We start from the raw sequence: 26,357 nt of genomic DNA, 5'->3' as shown, positions 1-26,357 counted from the left end.
AGTTAACATAACATGGGCTGAGATGATGACTCCAAGACCTATGGTTTCACTTCTGTCCTGCATTTTTTTCCCTGTGTCCCTCCTTCTTCTCATCTCAGCTTCTTTTTGGTTCTTTCTTGGTTTCCTTCTGTTCAGCCCCTTCCCTGTTACATCTATCTCCTATTGACCCCATCTGACTGCATTTTAAGCTTCTGGGATTCTCCAATTCACTTCCCAGGAGCCCTTCTCCTGGCATATAAAGGTCCTCTCTTAGCCCCTCAGGCAAGGAGCACCAATGGGCTGCCAGGCTAGAACAAGTACCTCCAACTAATGACTCACCTCTGCCAAAGTCAGAGCCAGGATCCTTATGTCCAACTCTATAATCCACTGGACAAGTGGGCCACCAATGGCAGCCATGCCCTCTCTCCATTGGTTGGCCAATATAGCTTCTCAGCAATTCCTCCAGGTGACCATTAAAGTTCTGGGTGTCATTGGGAGGTGAAGGAGTGGCTCAGTCAGGCAGCTGGAAGCAGATTTTTGTGGGTCATATTATGCACATTTAAAAATGTGGTTAATTCAGAAACCAAATTGCTTGGGATAAAATATTTTCTTGAGACAATACAGGCTGAAATATCTCTGTAACATTATACCATCTGTGAGAGTTCACACAGAGTCTCTTTGAAGAGGAAGTTTCTGGTGTTTAGAGATACCCCCTACAGGGTCTTTCAATTTGCCATGGGCTGAAAAATATTAAGGTTTATGTGAATATTTGGGATCTTAATGGCAAATGGGCACTGCTGACTGACTAAAGTTAGACAATGGAAGCTGATGAAGTACTTAGAAAGAAGAGAGCCTGCACAAAACACGAATTGCTGTACAGAGAATACTAATCCAAATGAATTGCAGCCAAAACTTGGCTGGTTTGGCTTCCTCTTTAAAAAGTGCAAAACTCTAGTTTGATAGCCAGCAGAGCTTACAAAGTAATGAGCTCTATAAGCAGGTGTGTAAATTGATTAATTAAGCTTGCCACAGTGAAATTTGCTGCATCTTTTCCCATCAAGCTACTCTTGGAAGTAAGTTGCCATATTCATTTGGTCTGTTTATCCATCTTGAATTTTAATGTAGCCGTTGATAGATTTTGTTACCTGGTAGAGACTTCAAGGAATGGTAGAGGATAAGAAGGCCTGGAGGATCATTGTCCATGGGGTTGCGATGGGTTGGACACGACTTTGCACCTAACAACAACAAAGAATTGTGGTTAATCAGCTCCAGGGCATGATGATTTTTTTCAAGTCTTGCCCAGCTCTATTTAGACCAGGTCCTAAAGTATGGAGATTGTGGTGGACCTAGCCTACTTTTGCCTTGCAGGCCCACCCCTTGCCCACCCCTGTTCTGGCTGGTTGCCAACTCAGACAGGTGCAAAATGGAATCTCTGGGTAACTACTGCCACCACCACCTGGCTAAAGTACAGGGTTGCAACTGGGGAACCCAAGGCCCCTAGCTGCCTCTTCTATACGTGGGGCCTTGCCTCTGTGGTCTCCCCTAGCCCCAGGCCCTGAGCACTGTGGGGGATGAGATATTGCAAGGGTTCACCCCTCTGAGTCTTCCCTTTGCCCTTCCATTAGAGTTTCTGAGGCAGGGAAGCACTACGTGGATCCAAGACCCATGGCTCACTTCCAATTTATAAAACATTTTATTATTAAAAGAATGAGATTTTAAGAAACTAGATGAAACACAATACTTCTGTCCCTCTGCTAAATATATCCTATCTGATGTTAAGTACAGGGCAGGCTCCTTTGCTTAAAGAGGTTCCAAAGGTTCTTTACATTCCTCACATGTCCAAGATGGCTGCTCACCTCTTCCAAGAGCAGGCTCCTTCCCTGATGATCAGCAGGCAAAAGACCAAAGCCAAACACCAAAAGACCCCTCTTTCCTATGATCATGACCAGATATACTCTCCTGTCCCTTCCCACAGAAAGCTCCTCACCCAGGAATTCTGGAGAGAAGAAGCTCCCCCACCCCACCCCACTCCAGGTACCTGCTTCCTGGCCAGGTCAATTAACATGTGAAAAGGAAGGTGAACACGGGCCTAGCAACCCCTTCACAGCCAAGAGGGAAAAACTTTTGAAATAGCAACGGAGGCATTTCATCACATGGCAGGGCTGGGCAGAGTGGTGGCGGGAACTTCTTCCCCACCACCATGGCAGCCCACCCGTGATCCTGTCCATGGCCGCTCAAAGCCCAACACAGCACCCTCAACTGTGAAAGTTACTATGGTATAGTCAATTTCAGCAGTCTACAATTTATGAATTCTGGGGGCTTTTGCAGATGGGGTCGTGCAGTAATCTTCTTATGCCACACAATCTGAAAACAGCTGCCTTTTGGAATAGGAAAATACATAGGCAATGGAAGGTGCATATCATCCAGCACTTCCATAAGTCACTCAGGAGGGAAATCTTTGTGCCCCCTCATATGAAATGGTCCAAGTCCCACTTATGAAGCAATGAGCCTTTGAGGGGAAGGAACTTTTATAAAGGTACAGGTATCTAAGGTACAGGTAACTAAGACACTAGCACTGTAGTCTTAAGCAGAGTGATACCTTTCTAAATCAACAGTCAATAGGTCCTAAAAGGGTGTTAGTCTGTTTAGGACCAGAATGTAAACAAGAACAACATTGCTCCCTAATTACTCATAGCCAGAGGACTGACAAAAGATGTAGTCAGAATCCTATGTGCTGTTGTGGCAGCATAAACACAGCAGGAAATGATGGTGGGCAGTTATTTTTGTCACTCCATAAAATTCAGTGGGCGTATTTTGTGCCCCGGGTGTTTTTCTGTTTACAGAAGGGGAAAAACACCTCTAAGCAGTAATTGGCTGTATTTTGGGAACATATGAGTGTGCAGGTGAAAATATCGTGAAAAGACAAAGTTGTTGAGCCACTTCTTTGCTCATTCTGTCATAACAAATGCAGGGGTGTGTGTGTCTTTTTCCTAGTGTTTTACTTAATTTACATGTAATTCGGAACTGTGGTGTTGAGTATGCAATTTCTCTTTACATCCAGCTTTCTGTAATAAAGAGAGGAAGAAGAAGAAGAGTTGGTTCTTATATGCCGCTTTTCTCTAACCTAAGGAGGCTCAAAGCAGCTCAAACAAAAGAAAGCAGGGGTGAAGGAATCTTAAAAGAAGGAGTAGAGGGGATGTATAGTTACTGTCTTGATGTGACAGAAGAAGTCAACAGAAGAAATGACCGATGTCTCTGGAAAGGTGTAGCCACTAAACACGTTGGGGTGTGCATCCAGAAACACTCTCACAAAACGCACCCACACGGGGTGGGGGTGGTGCTGAGAGTCCAAGAACACACATACGCACACACGCACAGAAGACTTAAATAGCTTAAATAGAAAATTTGTATCCTTGGGCCAAAACAATGTACTAGAAGTGATTGTGTATGGATAATGAAGAAATTGGAAGGCATGTGATTATCTTGTCTGGTGCAAGACAAAACCTTAAGTGAAACTCAGGAGATTTCTCAAAATGGGAACAATAACTGATTGCCTTGCGTGGATCCCAGGAAAAGAGACAAAACCCATGATTGGATTGCCTGAATAAAACCAAAGTGTAAATGGTTTCTTGACAACCTCAAGATTGTAGGACAAGATGTTGACTAGGTGTGGCAGGCTGTTAGTGATTCCCTAATTGAGTTTTGGGGGTAAGAGGGGAAGGAAAGCTTTTAGGGTTGATGGAATTACTAACACCTTTAGAAGCTATATTGTCCTGCAGATATGCATTGCTATTTTGAATGGGTAGTAGTCAGCCACTGTGGGCCTACAATGATCTCATCTGAGGCATCCATGCTGCTCCTGGAAGCATGGAATCTGGCTGGCTGTGGAGCAGACAGAGCCATTTTGACCAGTTTGAATTCAACTGACATATATTTGTATATTTCAGACAAGTGAGGCAATTGCATAGCAATGAAATGTATTGTGAAGGCAAATGTTGAGAAGAAGAAGAGTTGGTTCTTATATGCCGCTTTTCCCTACCCGAAGGAGGCTCAAAGCAGCTTACAGTCGCCTTCCCATTCCTCTCCCCACAACAGACACCCTGTGGGGTGGGTGAGGCTGAGAGCCCTGATATTCCTGCTCGGTCAGAACAGCTTTATCAGTGCCGTGGCGAGCCCAAGGTCACCCAGCTGGCTGCATGTGGGGAGTGCAGAATCGAACCTGGCATGCCAGATTAGAAGTCTGCACTTTTAACCACTACACCAAACTGGCTCTTTTGCAGGCAAACCTCCCCTCAAAGTGAGGCAGTGTCTGGCCACTAACAGCAGAGGCCACAGTATCTAATAACTCACCTAAGTAACGTTGTGATATTAGAGAATGAAGATCAGTCATGGAATTCACATGCCTTTAAATTATACAGAGACTAGGAATAAAGCCCATTTACGAAAATGGGCAGAGGTCGGGCGTTGGGCGTGACTGTGTGTGTGGGGGGGTGTTTGTAGCATGGGAAGCGGTGGTGGGGCGGGAAGGGGTCTGGGGAAGGTGGGGGGTTAGCGCACAGTGGGTGGGTGCGTGAGTGTGTGTGTGGGGGGGGTGTTCGTAGCGTGGGAAGTGGTGGCAGGGCAGGAAGGGGTCTGGGGATGGAGGGGGGTAGTTGGCGTTGCACGGTCACGTGATGTTTTGGGGGGGCGGGAAAGGAGCAGGGACACCACGTCTTCAACACGGCATCCCTGCTCCTTTCCCTAGGGCGATGAGAAGGCGGGAGGACTCACCGTGGTAGAAGGCTGTGTGTCCTTCTGCGCGGCGAGTCCCCTGGCGGGCGAGACCGGGCCAAGCGGCTAAAGAGCACCTCCCCATTGGCCACTTGGCCCTTGAGTGGCACTCGGAGCCAGTTTGGTGTAGTGGTTAGGACTGCTGACTTCAAATCTGGCATGCCAGGTTCGATTCTGCGCTCCCCCACATGCAAGTAGCTGGGTGACCTTGGGCTCGCCACGGCACTGATAAAACTGTTTTGACTGAGCAGTAATATCAGGGCTCTCTCAGCCTCACCCACCTCACAGGGTTTCTGTTGTAGGAAGAGGAATGGGATTGTGACTGTAAGCCGCTTTGAGCCTACTTCAGGTAGGGAAAAGCGGCATATAAGAATCAACTCTTCTTCTTCTTCTTCTTCTTCTTCTTCTTCTTCTTCTTCTATCTTTTCTTTGATATTTTTTGAAAATACTATATGTGATATCACAAAACAATAAGCTACAGTTATTAAATACAACACCAGCAATAGGAAACCAGCAGAAGAAGTAAAATGAATGCATTACAAAAGTAACAGGAAGAGCAGTATCTCAGTGGTAGAATCCTTGGATGACCCTCTTGTTCTGAACTTGTAAAAAGCTTAGAAAAGTACAAAGAAAGAAAAACAGAAGAGTACAGAAAGAAGCAAATGCCATCTGTCTTTTCTTCCCTCATGGAGCAACCAAGACAAGGCTTGGCAACTGAGGAGCCAGACGGCACTTTTTCAGGCGGCCAGATTCAGCCTGGGAGCTGCCAGTTCTCAACCCTAGTTTTAGAATCATGACAAATCTAGCAGCACATTTGATCAGAAATGCATCTGATAAGAAACATATTTCAACGCCTCCAAAAAAATGTCGGCTGGCAGTGTGTCTAATTAACATGTGATATGTTGGCATAAAACATCTGCTAAAACATCTACTTTTTTAAGAGGCATTTTGTATTTAAATATTCCTGTCAAATATGAACAAGTATCAGGACAGTTCTTAAAAGCCAGCTTGGTGTAGTGGTTAGGAGCTCCAACTTCTAATCTGGTGAACCGGGTTTGATTCCCCGCTCCTCCTCCACATGCAGCCAGCTGGGTGACCTTGGGCTTGACACAGCACTGATAAAGCTGTTCTGTCCCAGCAGTAATATCAGGGCTCTCTCAGCCTCACTCACCTCACAGGGTGTCTGTTGCGGGGAGAGGAAAATAAAGGTGACTGTAATCCGCGTTGAAACTCCTTCAAGTAGAGAAAAGTAGCATCTAAGAACCAACTCTTCTTTATTTTAAGTGGAAAAAAACACCATCAAAATGATACAAAATGTGCTATACTTTTTTGGAGAACAATCCAAAGCAAGTTTTGTTTTCTCCAATTCAGGTTAGTCAGGGTTGCCATCTATTGCTCAGTAAACATCTAGTTTTGGGGGTAATGCTTGGGGATGAAGAAGTTTGGTGGCAGGGAGGAAGCTAAACAGGGATGTGATGCCATAGAGTCTTCCCTCCAGAACTGCCATGTGCTCCAGGGGAACTGAAGTCTGTAGTGTGGAGGTCCTTTGAAGAAGAGAAGAACTGTTTTTTTTAAATCTCTCTTTTCACTACCTGAAGAAGTTGCAAAGTGATTTAGAAAAACCTTTCTCTTCCTCTCCCCCAACAGGCACCATATGAAGTAAGTGGGGCTAAGAGAGCCCTAACAGAATAGCTCTGTGACAACAGTCCTAGGAGAACTGTGAGCCCATGGTCGCCCAACTTGCTGTATGTGGAGGAATAGGGAATCAAACCTTCTTCTCTTAAGCACTTTCTTAACCACTACACTGGCTCTCTTTTTTTGTGATTCTGGGAGAACCCTGTCCTCCCTGTCCAAAAACCCAATGCACAAAACAGTAATCCATCCATTAAACTAGCCCCCTCTCTGTAATCTTTTAAAGATGAATTTTAATTATTTAATCTTAATATTGAATTTATATATTAATTATTCTAATTATGTACATTATACTATTTGTATATTTATATTGTTGTCATCCCCCGAGCCTACTGGGAAGGGTGGGCTACAAAAATAAATATTATTGAATCTAATTATTATTATTAATAATAAGGGGAAAGTTCTAATGGAATGAGAGAAAGGGGCAGAAGAAAATTCTGTTATTTGAGTGTGCATCCATAGCTGGTAAATCAGACTTATTATTCAGTAAGTAGAGTCAGGGTTTTAAATGACATTGAAACAAAGATAGCATGATGTAAGGCTTGACCAGTGTGGTCTCTACCCCAGCCCCAGACATGTCAAACTTAACTCAAGTCACTTTACAGTATGTGGAGGGGGAATCTGAGGAAATTATTATTTACCATCAGCTTGGAAGTGAAACAAGAGGAAAACCCATTATAATCACTCTCAGAAAACATGGGGAAACAGCAATGGCAAAGCAAATTGAACACAGAAGGGAACAAAATCAACGTACAGTGAAAAATAAAACCCAATGAACATGTGCAGTGAAAGCAAGGTGAAATGCAGAATGGAAAATAAAATCCAAGAAACATGTATGGTGAAAGTGCAGGAAAACACCAGTACATAAAAGTCCCAAGTCTCCTTTCCCTCTCTCACTTCCTTTCCCTTCAGGCTACTCTAGACCTTCCATGGATCATGATTGGCGGCCAGCTGCTCTGTTCACACATCAAACAGAACTATTGGGAATTTTCAGAAAATGGCTCTTCCCATTCAATTAGTATTTTTTTAATTAATAGGTATTATCCCCATGCCATCAAAGTAACCACCTTTCAGTCCTTACAAAAATCCTGTAAAAACACATCCCTGGAACTTCCTATAGTTCAAGGATTATGAAACAGGATTTTAGAGAAATGCTATTTATGAACATCTCAATTGGCTTAGCCTTGACTTTCAAACTAGCCACGTATGTTTACAACAGTATTTGTAAGACCATCACAGCGTGCAATGCCAGGTAGTTCTTAGTTTGTAACAAACTCATCTTGTTTCCCCCCCCCCTTCATTTTCTACATTTTCTGATACAAAATCATGTCTACAAAAGAAGTCTTTCAGAAGGAAAAGAACACTACCTTCTGTGTCATGCCCAAAAGGAGGATGGAGTATGTGTATCTAAGCATATGGACAGTTTCCACTGATGGTTGTGGGGGTCAACACGACCCCAATTCAGCATTATGCTTGAAAACACTGGGGTGTCTCCTCCACGGTTAGCATGTATAAGCCTTCTTTGATACTTGATAGGCACACACTCTCTTTAGTGTGCCTGGGTTCAGCAATCATTTCCCGAGAGAAAAGATCTCTGTCCTGTCTAGTTTTATAATTGCCTGTAAATTGCTTTTCTACACAGTGCACCTTTTGAAGGCAAAACAGTTTTCTAAACCATCAGGCACTGAGCCAGGCTCCCCTACAGATACACTTCCTGGTTTCCTGCAGATGGCCTTAGGTTTGAAATTTCACTGAATGGCCACAATATGCCCACACTCCATCTGGATTTATATAAAAAGCAGCCTGAAAAACTGCAAAAAAACAAAATCTCTGTGGTGTCAGAAGAGCTTACTTTCTTTGCAAGAATATACACATAGGTAAAGCACAGGAGAAAATTTTGTCTTCCACCCTTCCCAGTCTGAGCTGCTTGTCTTTTTTCTGGGTCTGTTTCTTTCTTTCTGAAATTCTGATAATCTTTTGTCTTGACAATGGCATACTATGTCAGTCTCTTCAGTCTCTACCACCACTATCTGTACTCCATATTTATGACAGATCTGACTCATGTCTCACTTCCATATAGCTTTCTGCCTTCCTGGAAGTAAACTGTCCTAGAAAATTAATTTTAATGACTTGAATATAAAGCAAATCACTTGAGTTTAGTGCATTCATGATAAAAAACCAATTTCATATTCATAGATTTTGCAAACCTTCCTTTGTGCAGTGGTCAAGACAACCTGCCGCGGAAGAGGGCGGAGCCATGGCACTTGGATAGCTCGAATACTTCGAGCTCCTGTTCCACTGAGGGTCAATCACTGCTGTGATTGACAGAATCGGGTTTTGGGTACGCAAACCCACCTACCATCTTCTCAGGAATTCCTTGTGAATCTCTGGGGCCTTTCTGTTCCGCAGGGAATTTAATACTCCCTGGAACATAAGCTCAGTGTGCACAGGGTCCAGCAAGTGCCGTTCGCCATTTTAAAACTTTCGTCTTTTCTTACAACTCTGCAATCTACACAGCTTTTACTTTAATCTTCAAAGCTAATTGGATTCTTCCTTGCAAGACTTCTGACTCATCACAACTCCGGAGTGAAAACAACTGGCAGATATCGGATCGAGCCTACAAACAGTGAGTGGGGGTTTCCCCCGGCACCTTCTCCCTTTGGAACAAACTCTCGGCGTGAAGAGCTGCTCTCCTTAATTTAAGCAGCTAGAGTGACAAGGAGATAAGTGGGAGAAGGTAGAGAAAGGGGCTAAGACAGCCAGAACACCCCCTCACCATTGTTTATAAACCGGAGATTGAAAAAGCAGATATAAGGACTTCGCGAGAGTTCTACGAGAGTTCTGTGCCAGAACGAGATTTCAGGCTTGGAAAAGCTTCAACAGGTCATCAAAGCGACGGACGACAGCTGGTGAAGAAAATAGTTTCGGTTTCCCATTGGCAACTACAGGGACTAGTGTGTGCAAAGAGACAAAATTTTATCTGGAGTGCTATTTTTGGTCTTGTCTTTCTGCTTTGCTCTACAATCGCTCCTTGTTTTTTAACTGTCTTTTGGCTGATTTCCCAGGACTCTGAGTTTTATAAGGAGGGACCTCTACTGATTATTTGCAAAATTGCAAATATATTTTGGAAACAACATATGCATAATTGATTAAGTCTAACAAAACTCCAAACCTGGAACATGTTTTCGTTTAAAAAATTTGCATATCTTCTAGAGAAACAAACACAAGACCTGAAAGAATCTATAAATGGCTCACTTAAAAATATGCTCATGGAGTTTAAAGGTATTAAGGAAGAAGTCTCCAACAGGAATGATGAACCAATAGTAGTGGCTGATGATAGCTCTAAACAAGGTGGAAAATTATCAGCAGAAGAGGAATCTGAAATTATGGAGATGGAAAAGGGGATGTCAGAGTCTTGCAGCTCAGATAAGGACACCCTACCTGAGAAGATATATAGCCACTCCAAAGCAACAATACACAAGAATCAATTAAAAGACATATGGATCTGCGGTGAAAGCAATCGATTGAAAGGAGCTTCATGGAAAAACATCGGTACTGATATTGGAGTCCAGGAGGTACAACTGCTTCAAGATTTATCGATGTGTACTCCGAGGGAAAGACTACAACTGTACTTTCCCAGCGAAAGACCAATAGGACAGAACATTAGTCAACGGGAGCCACAAGACGTAATAAGCCTCGATATGAGACCCCCTTAAGAAACGTGGGGAATGGAAATGTAACACAGTGGTTGAAATTCTTTTCCTCTTTTCCCTCCTTTATGTAGCCATATAGGCAATATAACTAGTTAAGAAGTTAATCTGGGGTCTAAGATCTTTTAAGTAAGCTGAATTTGTATTATTAAACCTAATTTCGCAGTGTCTATCAGCCCAAAATCAAAGCATAACTAAAAGAAGACACCTAATGGAATGGGCTTATATTACAGTGTGGGGTTTTAGATTTCCTATGATAGCTGAATTTGAATTATCTAACATATCTCTGTAGTGACTTTCAGCCTAAATTTAAAGCATAACTAAAAGGAGGTTTCTAACTGAGGAGGTGTAAATATAACTAACGAAAAATCTATTCTACTAATTAATGAAGACTCCATTTTATTATTTCTGGTATTAACAATGTACACTTATATATATTTGTTTCTCTTCTTTCTGTACAACTAAGCAGGCTTATTTTTTTTTCCTTTTTCCCTTTCTCTAGTGGAACTGTGGAGGGCTCTAGGAATACGTTAAGTATAAACTGTTTATGATTGTTAAAACTATCAGAAACTATGCAAACAAATGTTGAAATGATGGTAACAAGGTAGACTTCTCTTTTTAAATGTGGTGCAAACGTGAAAAAGTCTATAAAAAGTCTACAAGCTTTGGGTAAAAGTCCATAATATTGTAGCCAGTCTTATAATCTTAAATGGAGAGAAAAGGGTTTTTAAGATTGAAACGGAGAACCAAAATGTTTTTCCACAGTGCTTCCTAACCCACATACAGAGCTTCTTCTTCTATGCGACGACGGCAGCAAAACTAGAATTGGCCAAGAAATGGAAAACACAAGAACTACCCTCGACAGAAGACTGGCTGAATAAACTAGCTGATCTTGCCAAGATAGCCAAACTGACACTAATAGTTAACGGAAGAATAGAAGAGGCCTTTCAAGAACAATGGGGCCCTTACCTGAACTATTTACAAAAGGGATTAAAATGGGGAACCAAGTGTATCAAATGAAGAGCATAGCTCTCCTTTTCTGTATTAACAATGTAGATTGCATGTATCTCACTGTCTTCAACTTTGGAAAAATAAAATAAAAACTTTCTATTAAAAAAAAAAAGACAACCTGCCGCAATAAAAGACGTACACAAAGAAATATAGAAAAATAAAACACCACTGTGAATCAATTAACAAATTGCTTTACAGCAGTTCCACTATAGCATTTCAAGAAATCTATAATGTTTCAATGACTGTTTATGCACTGGAGGTTTCATGTCAAGCTGCTGGCTGAAGTTTTAGTCGTGCCAGGTTGCCCCACCTCTTCCTGGACCCACATGGGAGAGCATTTGGCCCTGTGCACCTCATCTACCCACAATTTGTGCTCCTGCACGGGAGCTGGGAGAGTGAAGTTCCCAGTGCGTAAACGGTCAATGACAAATAAGACTGTTGAAAAATAAGACAGATTGTGGGGGGAGAGGGAGATAACCCTATGTGGCCTGTTATCCCCATTTCCTGAACAAATTAAAGATCTGATTTTTACAGGTTATGTGCAAACACATACCTGCTCCAGGACTCCCTTTCCTTGCCTCTGCCCCAGCCAGACTCTTTCATCCCAGCCTGCAGCCCGGAGAAAGAGAGTGGGGCATTCGGCCTTGGGTGGAGGCCAGACATAGGGAGAGGATGAATGGGTGTGGCAGCTTTGTAGGCCTGGCACTGAGTCCCCTCACTCCACTGCTGCCCGTCTTCCACACCCGGCCCACCGGAAAAAGAGAGCGTGGTGCTCCGGCTTGGGCAGAGCTGGGCATGGACATGGGCAGTGGCAGCAGAGTGAGCAGGGCTCACGCTGGGCCTGGCTACCCCCATGGCTACTGGCTGTCTTCCTTTGAATCTACTGGCATATTCCCTGTTTCCCCATCACCTGCCTTTCTGTCACAGGCAGGGACATTCATTATCATTTCTGTTACAGGGAGCATGCCAGAAGATGTGTTTCCACATCAAAAAGACTGGACAAAGGTCTCAGCAAGGCAATGTATGCCCCACAGTAGAGTGAACAGCTCCTCCATGACAATTGTGGGAATATTGCACAGAAGATAAGGCTGAAACCCCTCCTCCTTACACATCATGCTTGTAAGCTGAATCTATCCCTGCAGGAAGTTGCATCAACATTGACTTTGTTGCTACTACTATTACTACTACTACTACTAGTATGAGTATGTAAAATTCAAAACCGCCCTTGCAAGATTCTAATGTCCATGTTCCTGCATTCCGTTCAGAAATAATCAATGCTTTTTTTTAAAGGAAAGAAGCTGTGTTTTAAAACACAGGGTACAAGAGCAGGGTTTTATTGAGTGAGATAATCTCACAAACCTTTAAGTGCTGGATGCAGGAAGATGAATCTCAGAATTAATCTTTATTGTTCCCATTCTACCCCCTCCCCGTGTCTGTCTTTACTGGGAAATGTGATTCTATGCTTTTTAAAACTAGCCATCAAAGCCATTCCATACCATCAAATCCACTCAGACAAAAATATGGGGAAACCTCACAAGCTGGCCCGTGGAAGCAACTGGATTCCTTTTCTAACTCTTTTAAACACACAGAAATGATGCCTTCTCCCAATATTCTGCTACTTAATTCCTTTGATAATATTATCATGTGGGGAAAGTGCATGCTGCCTATCCAGAAAATCTGCTTAAGGCAACATAAAACATGGCAAAATCCTAAAACAGGGAAATAGCAATAAGAACCCAGCCATAATAGAAAAGGAGCACTAAACATTTAGTAACCTTAAAATAACAGTCATGTGACCTGTACTAAATGTGACTTGGACTGAAATAGTTCAAGTAAAGTGGGAAATGAAGCACAAAATCAAGTCATGTTTATTCTTATTGTCATCATTAATGTTGAAACATGGACACCTCACATTCATGCCCATTAGCCACTGGCACATCCTAGATCTTGCTACAGACCTGCAGCTGAAATGGGCCATGACCAGCCTGTCATATCTGATCCCAGCCCCGCCTGCAACATTGGAGTGTAGCTCTTACTGCTTGGAGCTTTGGCAGTCATGTCTTGAGGCTCCAGTGCTCCTGCTTCATGTTGCTGCAGGGAATGTGGAGACTCCCAACGTGATGGCTAAGCTTCATGATGTAAGTGTTTCTAAATGCTATGGTCTAGATAGAGGGTTGTTGCCATAGGGAGGCTGTTTTTAAAACATTGCCATGGTGACTGTAATGTGTGCTCCAGCCCTGTCCCTCAGGATTCCATCACAGGCTCGGATCAAGATTTATATAACAAATGAAAAATGGTATCTATGAACTAGTTATTTCCACAAAAGGATGCCAGTCTCATGCACTGGATAGAATTGCAGACATCGACCAGAAAACGTTGAATTCTTAATACTAAGTGATTGGTTACTCTAACTTAACTCACAGGCCTGTTGTCAGGTTAAAATAGCATGCACATATGTACACAGCCCTGAGTTCCTTGAGGAAAGAATACAATAAAATATGATTGATTGACAAGAAGAAAACATTTTCTACAAAGAAGAATAGCTTTGGTCCATACTGGTGTAATGAACTTCTATATTTGCTCTGAAAACAAATTGCAGGCTAGATTACCTGCACCACAGCTTGCTACGTCTGCTTTTGAAGCCTAAACCCCACAAAAGGAAAGCAGCAAATAAAACACAGTCCAAGTGAAACTGAAACAGTGCAATCCTAAAATCCAGCGGAGAGGCTTCAAACTGGCAACTGAACTCCTATACAACTGAACCTTTTAGAGAAGGACTTCTTTGTAACATCAAAAAAAAAATTCAACAACCTCCCACACTATAGTATTTGTACTATTAGTATTTCTAGTTTGAGAAAATATATAGTTACAAAAACATCACTGTGACAAGGCTTAGTGTGCATTGTCATAAACCCTCTCTGGATCTGTGTTTACATGCATGTTCTTGTGCATGTAAAGCATGTTCATTTTCACTGTGGCACCACTCCATGTTAAGAACCCAGCCTCCCACGCTGTCCAAAGACAACTATAAAACAAGTACTAAGTAAGTACAAAAGGCAGAGCTTCCCAATTACATCAGCCCATCTCCCACATGTGCATCAGTGTGTTCAAGTGTGAACAATTGATCTAAGGTCATCTGAGGAGGAGCTGAATCACAGACTGTTTTCTTAAACAGGAAAAGACTATTACTATGGAGAAAGCTAGAGCACAGACAGGGAAAATAGCTATAATGTCTACTGATTACAGATTACAGATGTAATGAAAAGAGTGGGAAAATATAACACTAAGTTAAACTTAACCATATAGAAAAATAGGATGTCTGTGGAACAGATGCATATTCAGACCCCGCCCCATTCCCTGCCTGGGAATCCAGCTCCCAGCATTTATACAAAGCACTAAGACCATCTCAGTCTTTTAAACCCTTCCTGTCTTGACTGTTGGGAAGCCTCTCTCACATGAGTAGGTGAACCTCAATCACCCAGTCATCCCAGGGCTCATGACAATGTTTTACAAAAGCTAATAATCTTGCTCTCCCTGGCAGGTAAGCAAATGGTTATTTCTCTGCAGAAATACATCTTCATAGAATCATAGAATCATATAAGTTGGAAGGGGCCATACAGGCCATCTAGTCCAACCCCCTGCTCAACGCAGGATTAGCCCTAAGCATCCTAAAGCATCCAAGAAAAGTGTGTATCCAACCTTTGCTTGAAGACTGCCAGTGAGGGGGAGCTCACCACCTCCTTAGGCAGCCTATTCCACTGCTGAACTACTCTGACTGAGAAAAACTTTTTCCTGATATCTAGCCTATATCGTTGTACTTGAAGTTTAAACCCATTACTGCGTGTCCTTTCCTCTGCAGCCAGCAGAAACAGCATCCTGCCCTCCTCCAGGTGACAACCTTTCAAATACTTAAAGAGGGCTATCATGTCCCCTCTCAACCTCCTTTTCTCCAGGCTGAACATTCCCAAGTCCCTCAACCTATCTTCATAGGGCTTGGTCCCTTGGCCCCAGATCATCTTCGTCGCTCTCCTCTGTACCCTTTCAATTTTATCGATGTCCTTCTTGAAGTGAGGCCTCCAGAACTGCACACAGTACTCCAGGTGTGGTCTGACCAGTGCCGTATACAATGGGACTATGACATCATGTGATTTTGATGTGATGGCTCTGTTGATACAGCCCAAAATGGCATTTGCCTTTTTTACCACTGCATCACACTGCCTGCTCATGTTTAGTTTACAATCCACAAGTACCCCAAGGTCTCGTTCACACACAGTGCTACCTAGAAGCGTATCCCCCATCCAGTAGGCATGCTTTTCATTTTTCTGACCCAGATGCAGAACTTTACACTTATCTTTATTAAATTGCATCTTGTTCTCATTTGCCCATTTTTCCATTGTGTTCAGATCTCATTGAACTCTGTCTCTATCTTCCGGAGTATTTGCCAGTCCTCCCAATTTGGTGTCATCTGCAAACTTGATGAGTAGTCCCTCCACCCCCTCATCTAGATCATTAATAAATATGTTAAAAAGTACCGGGCCGAGCACCGAACCCTGAGGTACCCCGCTACTCACCTCTCTCCAGTCTGATGAAACACCATTGACAACAACTCTTTGAGTGCGGTTCTCTAACCAATTCCCTATCCACCTAACGATCTGAAAATCCAGATTGCAGTCCTTCACCTTATCCATCAGAACATCATGGGGAACCTTGTCAAAAGCTTTACTAAAATCCAAGTAAATGACATCAACCAAATTTCCCCGATCCAGCAAACCTGTTACTTGGTCAAAAAAGGAAACTAGGTTGGTCTGGCAGGACCTGTTGGAGACAAATCCATGCTGACTTCCTTGGATCACCAAATTGTCCTCCAGATGTTTGCAGATCGCTCCCTTTAATATCTGCTCCATTATCTTCCCCACAACAGAGGTCAGACTCACTGGTCTGTAGTTTCCCGGGTCATCCTTCCTCCCTTTTTTGAAGATCGGAATAACGTTTGCTCTTTTCCAGTCCTCCGGGACATCTCCAGTCCTTAAAGAGGTTCCGAAGATGATGGACAAGGGCTGTGCAAGTTCTCTGGAAAGTTCTTTGAGTACTCTCGGGTGCATTTCATCTGGACCAGGGGATTTGAACTCATCCAGTGCAGCTAAATGCCTCTCGACCACCTCTCTATCCATGTTAACCTGCCACCCAGACACTATCCTTTGGCTACAGCCATCTCTAGATGTGCCTAAACACTTTGACCTGTGGGAAAAAACAGATGTAAAATAGGCACTAAGCCTTTCTGCTTTCTCTGCATCTTTTGTTAGAGTTTGTCCATCCGCACTCAACAGCGGGCCTATTGCCTCCTTTACTTTACGTTTGCTCCTCACGTAACTGAAAAATCTTTTCTTGTTACAATGGGCTTCCCTGGCCAATCTTAGCTCACTCTCAGCTTTGGCCTTTCTGATGATTTCTTCTGCTCTCTAACTTCTTTGTACATTTTATGATTGTCTTCTTTGGGAACAGCAACAACAGCAAAGCTTATTCAGTGGGATCTGAGAGTTCATTTTGTACCAAACTTTTCCAAAGCAATTAAGTTCCATGGAAAAATTTAGTTCTCCCATGGAAGCTTGTTGGGTGACCTTGGACCAATCACATTTTCATCCTACCCTACTTCACATTGTTGTTGTGAGACTAAAATGGAGGAGAAGAGAAATGTGAAAACTGCCTTGGGGCTCCTGTGAGGAAGACAATAGAGTATAAATGAATTTAAATAAACAAGTAACAGAACATGCAGCATCTATCCACATTAGGGAAGCAGCACCCTAGGTGGACAATTCTAGGCCTGACTCAAGATTTAGATACCCATTCAAAATACCCATTCAGCCTTCAAGATGTTGTTGTTGTTAGGTGCGAAGTCGCGTCTGACCCATCATGGACAATGATCCTCCAGGCCTTCCTGTCCTCTACCATTCCCCGGAGTCCATTTAAGTTTGCACCGACTGCTTCATCCAGCCACCTCATTCTCTGTCGTCCCCTTCTTCTTTTGCCCTCGATCGCTCCCAGCATTAGGCTCTTCTCCAGGGAGTCCTTCCTTCTCATGAGGTGGCCAAAGTATTTGAGTTTCATCTTCAGGATCTGGCCTTCTAAAGAGCAGTCAGGGCTGATCTCCTCCAGGACTGACCGGTTTGTTCACCTTGCAGTCCAAGGGACTCGCAAGAGTCTTCTCCAGCACCAGAGTTCAAAAACCTCAATTCTTTGACGCTCGGTCTTCCTTATGGTCCAACTTTCGCAGCCATACATTGCAACTGGGAATACCATAGCAACTGGGAATACCATTGACTAAACACACTTTTGTTGGCAGGGTGATGTCTCTGCTTTTTAGGATGATGTCTAGATTTGCCATAGCTTTCCTCCCCAGGAGCAAGCGTCTTTTAATTTCTTTATTGCAGTCCTCATCTGCAGTGATCTTGGAGCCCAGGAAAATAAAATCTGACACTATTTCCATTTCTTCCCCATCTATTTGCCAGGAATTGAGAGGGCTGGATGCCATGATCTTTGTTTTCTTGATGTTGAGTTTCAAGCCAACTTTTGCACTCTCCTCCTTCACCCGCATCAACAGGCTCTTTAGTTCCTCTTCACTTTCTGCCATTAGAGTGGTATCATCTGCATATGTGAGGTTGTTGATATTTCTCCCTGCAATCTTGATCCCAATTTGTGACTCCTCTAATCCCGCCTTTCTCATGATGTGCTCCGCATACAAGTTAAATAGGCAAGGCGACAGTATACAGCCTTGCCGAACTCCTTTCTCAGTTTTGAACCAATCAGTGATTCCATGTTCAGTTCTCACTGTTGCTTCTTGACCTGCATATAAATTTCTCAAGAGACAAATAAGATGCTCTGGTATTCCCAGCTCTTTAAGAACTTGCCACAATTTGTTGTGCTCCACACAATCAAAGGCTTTAACATAGTCAATGAAGCAGAAGTAGATGTTATTCTGGAACTCCCTAGCTTTCTCCATGATCCAGCGTATGTTGGCAATTTGATCTCTAGTTCCTCTGCCTCTTCGAAATCCTGCCTGTACTTCTGGAAGTTCTCAGTCCACATATTGCTGGAGCCTAGCTTGTAGGATTTTGAGCATAACTTTGCTAGCATGAGAAATGAGTGCAATGGTGCGGTAGTTTGAACATTCTTCGGCATTGCCCTTCTTTGAGATTGGAATATAAACTGACCTTTTCCAATCCTGTGGCCATTGTTGAGTTTTCCAAATTTGCTGGCATATTGAATGTAGCACTTTTACTGCATCGATTTTGAATAGTTCAACTGGAATGCTGTCACCACCACTAGCTTTATTGTTTCTCATCAGCCTTCAAGTACCATGGGTAAAAGGACTCAGCCTAACCCACACCTCAGGATTGTGAGAATAAAATGGTAAGGAGGGAATACTTTGAATGCTATTCTGCATTCTGTGAAAGAAAGGTGAGATTAAAATGCCCTAGCCACAAAACAATGTTTGAAGAAGTTGGAATGTTCTGTCAATTACTCTACCCTCTGTCTTTAATTAAAAGCAATACCGTTTGTTTTGTATAGTGAGCTATAAAAGTGTGATTGAAATGACTTAAGTGGGGTATGTTTTAGTGGCTATACTTTGAAAACAATTCTAAAAGAAAACAACATGAAATGCCTTTAATTGTTGTTGTTGGGGAAGCCTGTTCTGAATTGGCGTTTGTGCCAGTGGCAGCTGCCTAGCGAGAGGAATGTCAAGAATCTTCCCAAAATGTAGGTATCATATCACTAGCTGAAGACATGACTCATTTGAGCATGCAGTGCCAGTGGACATAAGTATCCTTAGATAAATATTGCATTCTTTTTACTGCTGGCCTTTTTTTTTTTTGCTTCAGTCATTTCAACAACAGATGCAAGAATGACCTTGCACTGTTGTGTTGTCTAGCATTCCTTTGTAACATGAAAATTTAAAGCCACAAGTGTAGATAGCAGTCAATTATCTCTCAACCGCTAGCTTTCCTGCTCAAACAATTTTAAAACAGAGCTCGTGTCAAGGACTGGTTGGTATCAGCTTCTGGTTATGGGTCATTAGAATAGATCTCTTTCTGAGTGCACATTCATTTCCTGTAACTAAACAAAGGCAGAAAGTAGGCCCATCAAGGTTTGACAGGGCTGACACAGGATGTTCCAGTTTTCTAATATCCATGCAAAGCAAAAATTACAAAAGAAAGAAAAATGGGGTCCAGCATGTTCAGCTTAGTTATCTAATTATGTGAAAGGAATTAGACGACTGCAATTTAATATATAACCAGACTCATGCACTTGATGATACATCAATTCATTTTTTCAAAAAGAATTGGTGTGGTGTAGTATTTAGGCTAGGATCTGGGAGACAGAGGTTCAAATTCCTACTCTGCCTTGGAAGCTAGCTGGGTGACCTTAGACCAGTATAATACTTATTGCCTCATCTACCCCACAGGGTCATTGTAAGGATTCAGTGGAGAAGGGGAGAATGTTATAAGGCAAACTGGGTCTCCATTGGAGAGAAAAGTGGGGTGTCCATAAATATACATACAATTTTAAAAAAACAGTGCCTCTTAGGATGGCACAGTCAGAGCTCTAGCATTGGCATTAATGAATTTCCTAGCCATAGTGGAATACTTTCACATGATTGCTGTGCCAAGCTAGGAAGAACTTATTTTTAGCCACACATTCAGAAATTTAATATAATCAGAGTCCAGTAGCATCTTTAAGACCAACAAAGATTTATTCAATGCGTGAGCTTTCGAGTGCAAGCACTCTAGGATTCCTGATCTTTAAAACTACATACATAATTATTTTGTTTTTCACATCCAGCTGATAAAATTGTAATAAAAAAATGACACTGTGGGAGACTTGGGGGTTGGGAGTTAGCATCTACTTTCTATTCTGTCCCACTCCCAATGTCCTGGCAAAGCCACTGAGGCCAGCTCAGATGCTGAAAAGGAAGCGACTGACTTCACCTTCTTCCTCTATCTCTCTTCTCAAGCCTCTTCTCCACAGCCTGGAGAGAACCTAATGACTAGCTTGCAAATTGGCCTGTTATATGGGCAATGTTAAATTACACACAAGCCCAACAGTCCACACCACCTTCCCTCATCTGTCCCTCTTTGCTTGATGGTCCGACCAGTCTGGCCTAACTGCAGCTGCCCACAACAGCCTCTCAAAGAGGCCACTTGGTCAGGTGGAGAGACAGAGCAGCCATTGGGGCAGCCAGTAACCCAAAGAGAGGAGCTGGTGGTTGTTACCTGGTGTGACCAATGTGAGCCTGGGGAGAACTCGAGAGCCAAATGAAGGTCTGATCCCAGACAGACATGCATCACATATATTCCAATATGTTGGCATGGAGCCTGGAGTCTAATGTAAAATAAGAAAACAGAAATGGAGAGCATGCATACTGTTTGTCCAGGTTAGTGTACTTCATAAACAGATTCACTGAAGAGCATGGTAGGGTTTGTCAGGCAGCCAGAATTTCCAAGTGAAGAACTGTTAGTAATACAACATTCAAGCTCAGTTTTGTTCTTTGAGACTTGTGGAATCAAGCGCAGATGCAAGGAAAGTCATGGAATATGTATCTCTCTTTCCTTTTCACTTCTCATATCCCTGACATAAAGCCATGATGTAGCCACCTTTGCATGCAAGAAGGTTCCTTCCACCCTTAGCTGCTTTACATTTTACAACAAGATCTGACTCTGGCTAACTGTGGACTGTGAGCAAGAGTCAAACTGTATGCTCCCCCAGCCCCTCCCCATCTCTGACCTATTTCTTCCTCTAAGAAGCTTGGAGTTGGAGTTTCCAGGTAGAATTCCATTCAAATATTAGCTCAGATCTCCTTAGCAACAGCCTAGCCTGTACTCTAACACATGATTAAATCTTATCACTGCAGCACCATTTTTTGCAGATAAAAAGATAGATGTCACAATTTTCTTTTCTCGGTATGCTAATTTCTCTGCATATAATTTGCTGTGTGCCTGTATGTTTTGCATGGAGCAACATTGTCATGTGAGTACTACCTGCAGGCTGAAAAACTTTACCACCTTAGTGAGAACAAAGCTTTCATCCTTCCACCTTCAGATTACTCTCTGACCTGCCACATATTTTCTTCTCTATCTTTTCATCTCATCCATCCATATTCCAGTTTTCCAGGGCCATTTTTCTGGAGATAGTCTTTTGGTGCATCCTTCCTTTCAGATACTTTCTGGTGCTGGTTCTCTGTCTCTCCTCCCACAAGCCAGTATTTTACTTTTCCCCATGGGAATGAAAAACTGCCATTCACTTACCTGTGGTGGTGGGGAAATGCCTTGATGTTCTCAGGTATCCTCTTAGACTCTGTTCTTATCTATACAATGCCACCCTAGATTCAGGTTGTTGATCACACTGAAATATAACAAAACCTGGGAAACTTCTTTTGAAAAATAGAATGATATTGCCATAGTTTGGTACATTTGAAATCCTATGCTTTTAGTGTGGGGTGGGTGGGAGAGGGCTTCATTTCTAGTTGTAATTTCCTAATGGACAGATTTGCAGAATATTTAAAAATAATCATGGTTCTCAGAAGAGATGCTATAATTACTGAACTTGTCTAGATGCTAATTTTAAGGTGACATTCTTCAGCCTTTTTTACATCCTTGTTCAAAGGGTTGAGTAATGAATGGGGAACAGTTTGTGGCAGGTTTGGGTGTGAGGATAATTGTGCTGCTATTTCTCACCCCTTTTTGAAAGACTGGCACATTAGAGGAGATCTACAAACAAACAAACCCTAGCAAAAGGACCAAAACTGACAGGTTGCAGGAAAGTTCAACTCTTATCAGTTCTGTCAGAGCAAAGAGTCCACTAAAAGCCTAAATCTTGATCTCCAAATGCAAAGTATTCCTACCTTGTATCTTATGTTTAATACGACCAGAATATCTTTTTTTGCTATGCATTAAGATTAGTACTTTGCTGTCAACCTCCTCTTTGATATGCGGGCCCTGGGGGTGGGGGGTATTAGTGATATCAGATACTCTGTCTAATGTCTATCAAAGACTCTTATGCAAACTGCAATCCAGGCATCTCTTAACAAATGCAATCGACTTTGAAAGGAACATGGGAGCTCTCTCTTGGAAGACTTCTGGATCTGGCCTAAAGGAAACATTGTTCCACCATGTATAATGGACCACTCAGAATACACCATGTCCTTTGAATCTATTTTTTTTTGTTTCAGCTAATAGTCATGGACAAGTGTTGTATTTACTTTGGGACAAAGCAGGATTCAGCTTCTTCAGAAGAGAACATTTGGAGAAGCCCCATCCAGAATACAGGTACTGTTTTCTATACAACTCTCTTTCTTTAGTTAGTGACTGTAAATACAAGAAATGTATTATCATGCTTTTATTCAGTGTCTTCCCCTATACAGCCAGCAGTAGATTTTATGGTATGTCCTCCACCCACAACTGCAGCATCACAGGACAAAACAGGAGCACACAGTGTTACTAAAGAGGAGGATGAGCCTCCACAGTAAATGTTACTTCACTGATACTTTCTCCAAATATTTCTCTGGATACTGTGTAAATTATGTTATGAGGTGGCCCATGTATAGCAGGAGTTATCTCCATTTGATCCTGAGACAAAGGAGAAAAGACTAATGGACCCAGGGAACCCAACCCATGACCCTGAACAGGCTCAGACTGTTCTAGTCCGTTCTAAGCCCACAAGGAGAGAGGTCTCTTGAATGGCTAACCCATAGAGTAGCCGATGAACAAGACAAGATTAGGATGAGCTGAGGTTCTATTGAGGCACATTAATCAAGTGGGACTTTTGGGAACTCAAGATCCAAACAGGATAAGACAGTGGAGGAGAGACCAGTAGAACTGAGTCCTCAGAATGAGTACCACCTAACTTCTCTCCAATAATTCTTCATTGATCTGATATCACAAGCTGATTGGGGAAAAAACAGCCATACCAACACCATGGAGATCCTTAGGTGTTACCATGTTAGGTTGGAGCCAGGAGTGGGTGGGACCTCAGGATGAGGAGGGACCTCATCAGATTATAATCATAGAATGATAGAATGATAGAATCATAGAATCATAAGAGTTGGAAGGGGCCATACAGGCCATCTAGTCCAACCCCCTGCTCAACGCAGGATCAGCCCTAAGCATCCTAAAGCATCCAAGAAAAGTGTGTATATAGAATCATAGAAATAATGTCATGGAGCCTCTTTAATCTGGTGATCACGTGCAATTACAGGAGATCTCCAAGCCCCATCTAGAGTGGGAACCCTACACACCTACTCCATATTGTACTATATCAGGGCATTAATGAAAACTGGGATCCAGAACAGATTTTTGGCAGGGTTCTCAAAGATATGGTGGGCAGAAAACAGCAGTGAAGAGACAAAGGCATTCTGAACAACATATGATTGTCTTCTCCAGTTCTTTCATCACAAACACAAGCCAACCAAAGCCAGGAATTAAATGTGATCAAGGAACAACTGATCTCAATTCAGCAAATTTAATTGTGGGTTGAGTTGCTTTTTTAAAAGGGCCACCTTAAAGCACTTTCATGCTCTAGTCTAGACAAGACCTTTAAATAGCTTTCCTTTGTAAGCTGTCTTGTTCTTGCAACAATTCCTTCTCCATCCCATCTGGCTTCGTGCCTTCTTGACAGAGATCTGAGAGCTGATTATGGGAAAGAAAAGGTTAATAAATTATTGTGAAGGACAATAGTTAATGACAATCATTAACATTACTGCTATTCACAATGGTGCACTTTGTTATAGCTATATTAAAAGCAAGCTCAGTTATCCTCTAGGAATTTCTACCTCATAGCATTGTTTCATTAAACTCTGCTAAGGGACACTTGAAGTCATTGTGCTGTTTAACGGCTTTCCTTATTCAGCTCTCGAATTCCTTAGGGATTATATCCTGCTGAGTTCACAGAACACTTGAAGACCATGTGCTCTTTTGGGTCACTGTTCTCCAAAATTTAAATAATCATCCACATTATTACGCCTGTAAACATGCTGAATCTTTCTGGGGAGAGTGTTTGATATTTCACCATCAGGCCATATACCTGCTCAATTTGTTATTTTTATGAGGCAGTTGTAAATACCTTTGGCATCATAAAAATGCTGTATATCTGATAACTATTGAACTTAATTTACTGAGTCACTATAGAAAGATAATACTACAAAGGCATTTCACAGAATAATTGTAATAGCTGATATCTGCTTTAAGCAGGCATTCTATTATAAGTCCCATCTTTCATTTTAATCCACAATTGCCATATTATTTTGATTGATCAGCTATCTGTAACTTTGTACTTACACCAATTAATAAGAATAAATCATTATATCATCAGGTCTTCAGATTTTTGAAAAAAATTAACCATTTTTATCAATTCCAAACTTGCTAATGCCAGGATGATCCACTGACGGAATGTCTTACTTCTATCCTTTTGCTATCATTATTTGTATTGAATGCAGTGGCCAGGGTTCTCACCAATACATCATAGAGATCCCACATCCGGCCTATACTTGAACAACTCAGCTGGCTGCCAATTGAATTCCAGATCAGGCTTAAGGTTTTGGTTCTTACCTTCAAGACCATACACGGTCTGAGCCCAGTGTACCTGAGATCAAATTGTGTGAGCCAATTTCAAGTGAAAACAGAACGATTTTCAAAAAAGGAGGAAAATAAAAGGTGCACTAGGGTTTGATTTTTGTAGTACTACTGTTAGTAATTATTATTGTTATTATTATTATCAATTCCATTTTATGCTGCCCTTCCCCAAAAACTCAGGGCACCTTACAGATTAATATCATAAAATACACCATCATTTGTAAATAATAATAATAATAATAATAATAATAATAATAATAATAATAATAATAATAAAATTGACTGCCTAAGGAGGTGGTAAGCTCCTGCTCACTCGTGGTCATCAAGCAGCAGTGAGACATATACTTATCATGGATGTTTTATGCTGATCTGGCATTGGGTGGGGGGTTGAACTAGATGGCCTGTATGTCTCCTACCAACTCTATGATTTTACGGTTAAGGTTATAAATGCAAAATATAGCCAGTTGCTGCATTTTTCATTTCTGCTCCAGGGGTGAAGGAGGGAGCATATGTATCATTTCAGTGATGTCCTGATTGGGTGGGTTCTTAGTTCGGGAGGCCAGGAAATTTGATGGATCCTGCCCACTTTAACCATAGGCTTCGTGGAACAGCTCTGTCTTACAAGCCCCGTTAAAAAACTTGAGGTTTTGTAGGGCTCTGATCTCATTCGGCAGAGTGTTCCGCAAGGCCGGGTGTCCCTCAGCCTAAATCAACTTAAGCAGAGTTGAGTGATTTTTGTCTCCCTTTCTATTATTTCAGTCTGATTTTATTGATAAACATGTTTCATACAAAATGGACTGCTTTTTCCAAAAAATAAAAACCCTTTCCATTATGTTGCTATTTCATTTGGAAAATTCTTCTACGCAATTCAAAAGCTTCATTTAGAGACTTGTTAGCCCCAAAGAGCTACTTTGGCCTGTCAATTGTCAAAGAAGACTATCTCTGAGCCCATTGTGTCAGAGAGTAATTTGTTCAAACATTTTCTTCATGGCAACCCATACAGGCAGATGGTGAATTTCTCTGCTTTTCTTTGAGTGGTTTGAGGTAACTCTTCCTAGGAACTCTGCTTCTCACACAGCAGGCTGAGCTGCCATGTCGAACTCTGAATTGTTGCTTCAGTGAATACATGCAAGGAGCCGTTCAGCAACACAAAACCCAAAGCCTTATTTATTAGCATATCAGAAGTGAGGCTGTGGTGGGAACCCTTGTAGCCCACAAAGACTGCAACACCATGTCATTGTCTGACCACAGCTTACCAGAAACAAGGGGAGGAGGGAATGATAATTGTTCACTTGCTAGGCTATAATAAACAGATGTTGACATTTCTTTACCCTACAGCTTGAGTCTCTTTGCCTAAATGTGAAATTTTATCCTCTTGTGTCCTACAGCGAAGGTATTCATATGGAGAGCATGCAAGACAAGTGTTACGAATGAAACCATGGTGCATTTACATACGAACATGTACATCCTAACCTGGGGGGAGGGAAGCTAGTGAGATCTGCGGTGTTCATCACAAATAAATTCTATATCAAATAATATTTTAATTCACACTTAACTGAGTATGTGATGCTTG

General features: G+C 42.1%; 1 long non-coding RNA gene across 1 annotated transcript in view; it reads right to left on the bottom strand.

The window, feature by feature from the left end:
- Nucleotides 1–396: 396 nt before the first annotated feature.
- The window catches only part of LOC143840122 (uncharacterized), a 63,199-nt gene continuing 37,238 nt past the window's right edge, over nucleotides 397–26,357 (bottom strand). Inside the window, exons 2-3 of the long non-coding RNA XR_013232036.1 lie at nucleotides 1,125–1,214; nucleotides 397–502 (exon numbers count right to left, since the gene is read on the bottom strand). This is a non-coding gene — a long non-coding RNA (uncharacterized LOC143840122). The remainder of the gene's footprint in view (nucleotides 503–1,124; nucleotides 1,215–26,357) is intronic.

This window comes from Paroedura picta, chromosome 6 (genome assembly GCF_049243985.1).
Source record: "Paroedura picta isolate Pp20150507F chromosome 6, Ppicta_v3.0, whole genome shotgun sequence".
Taxonomy (NCBI): Eukaryota; Metazoa; Chordata; class Lepidosauria; order Squamata; family Gekkonidae; genus Paroedura; species Paroedura picta.
This window is presented reverse-complemented; position numbering and strand designations above follow the sequence as displayed.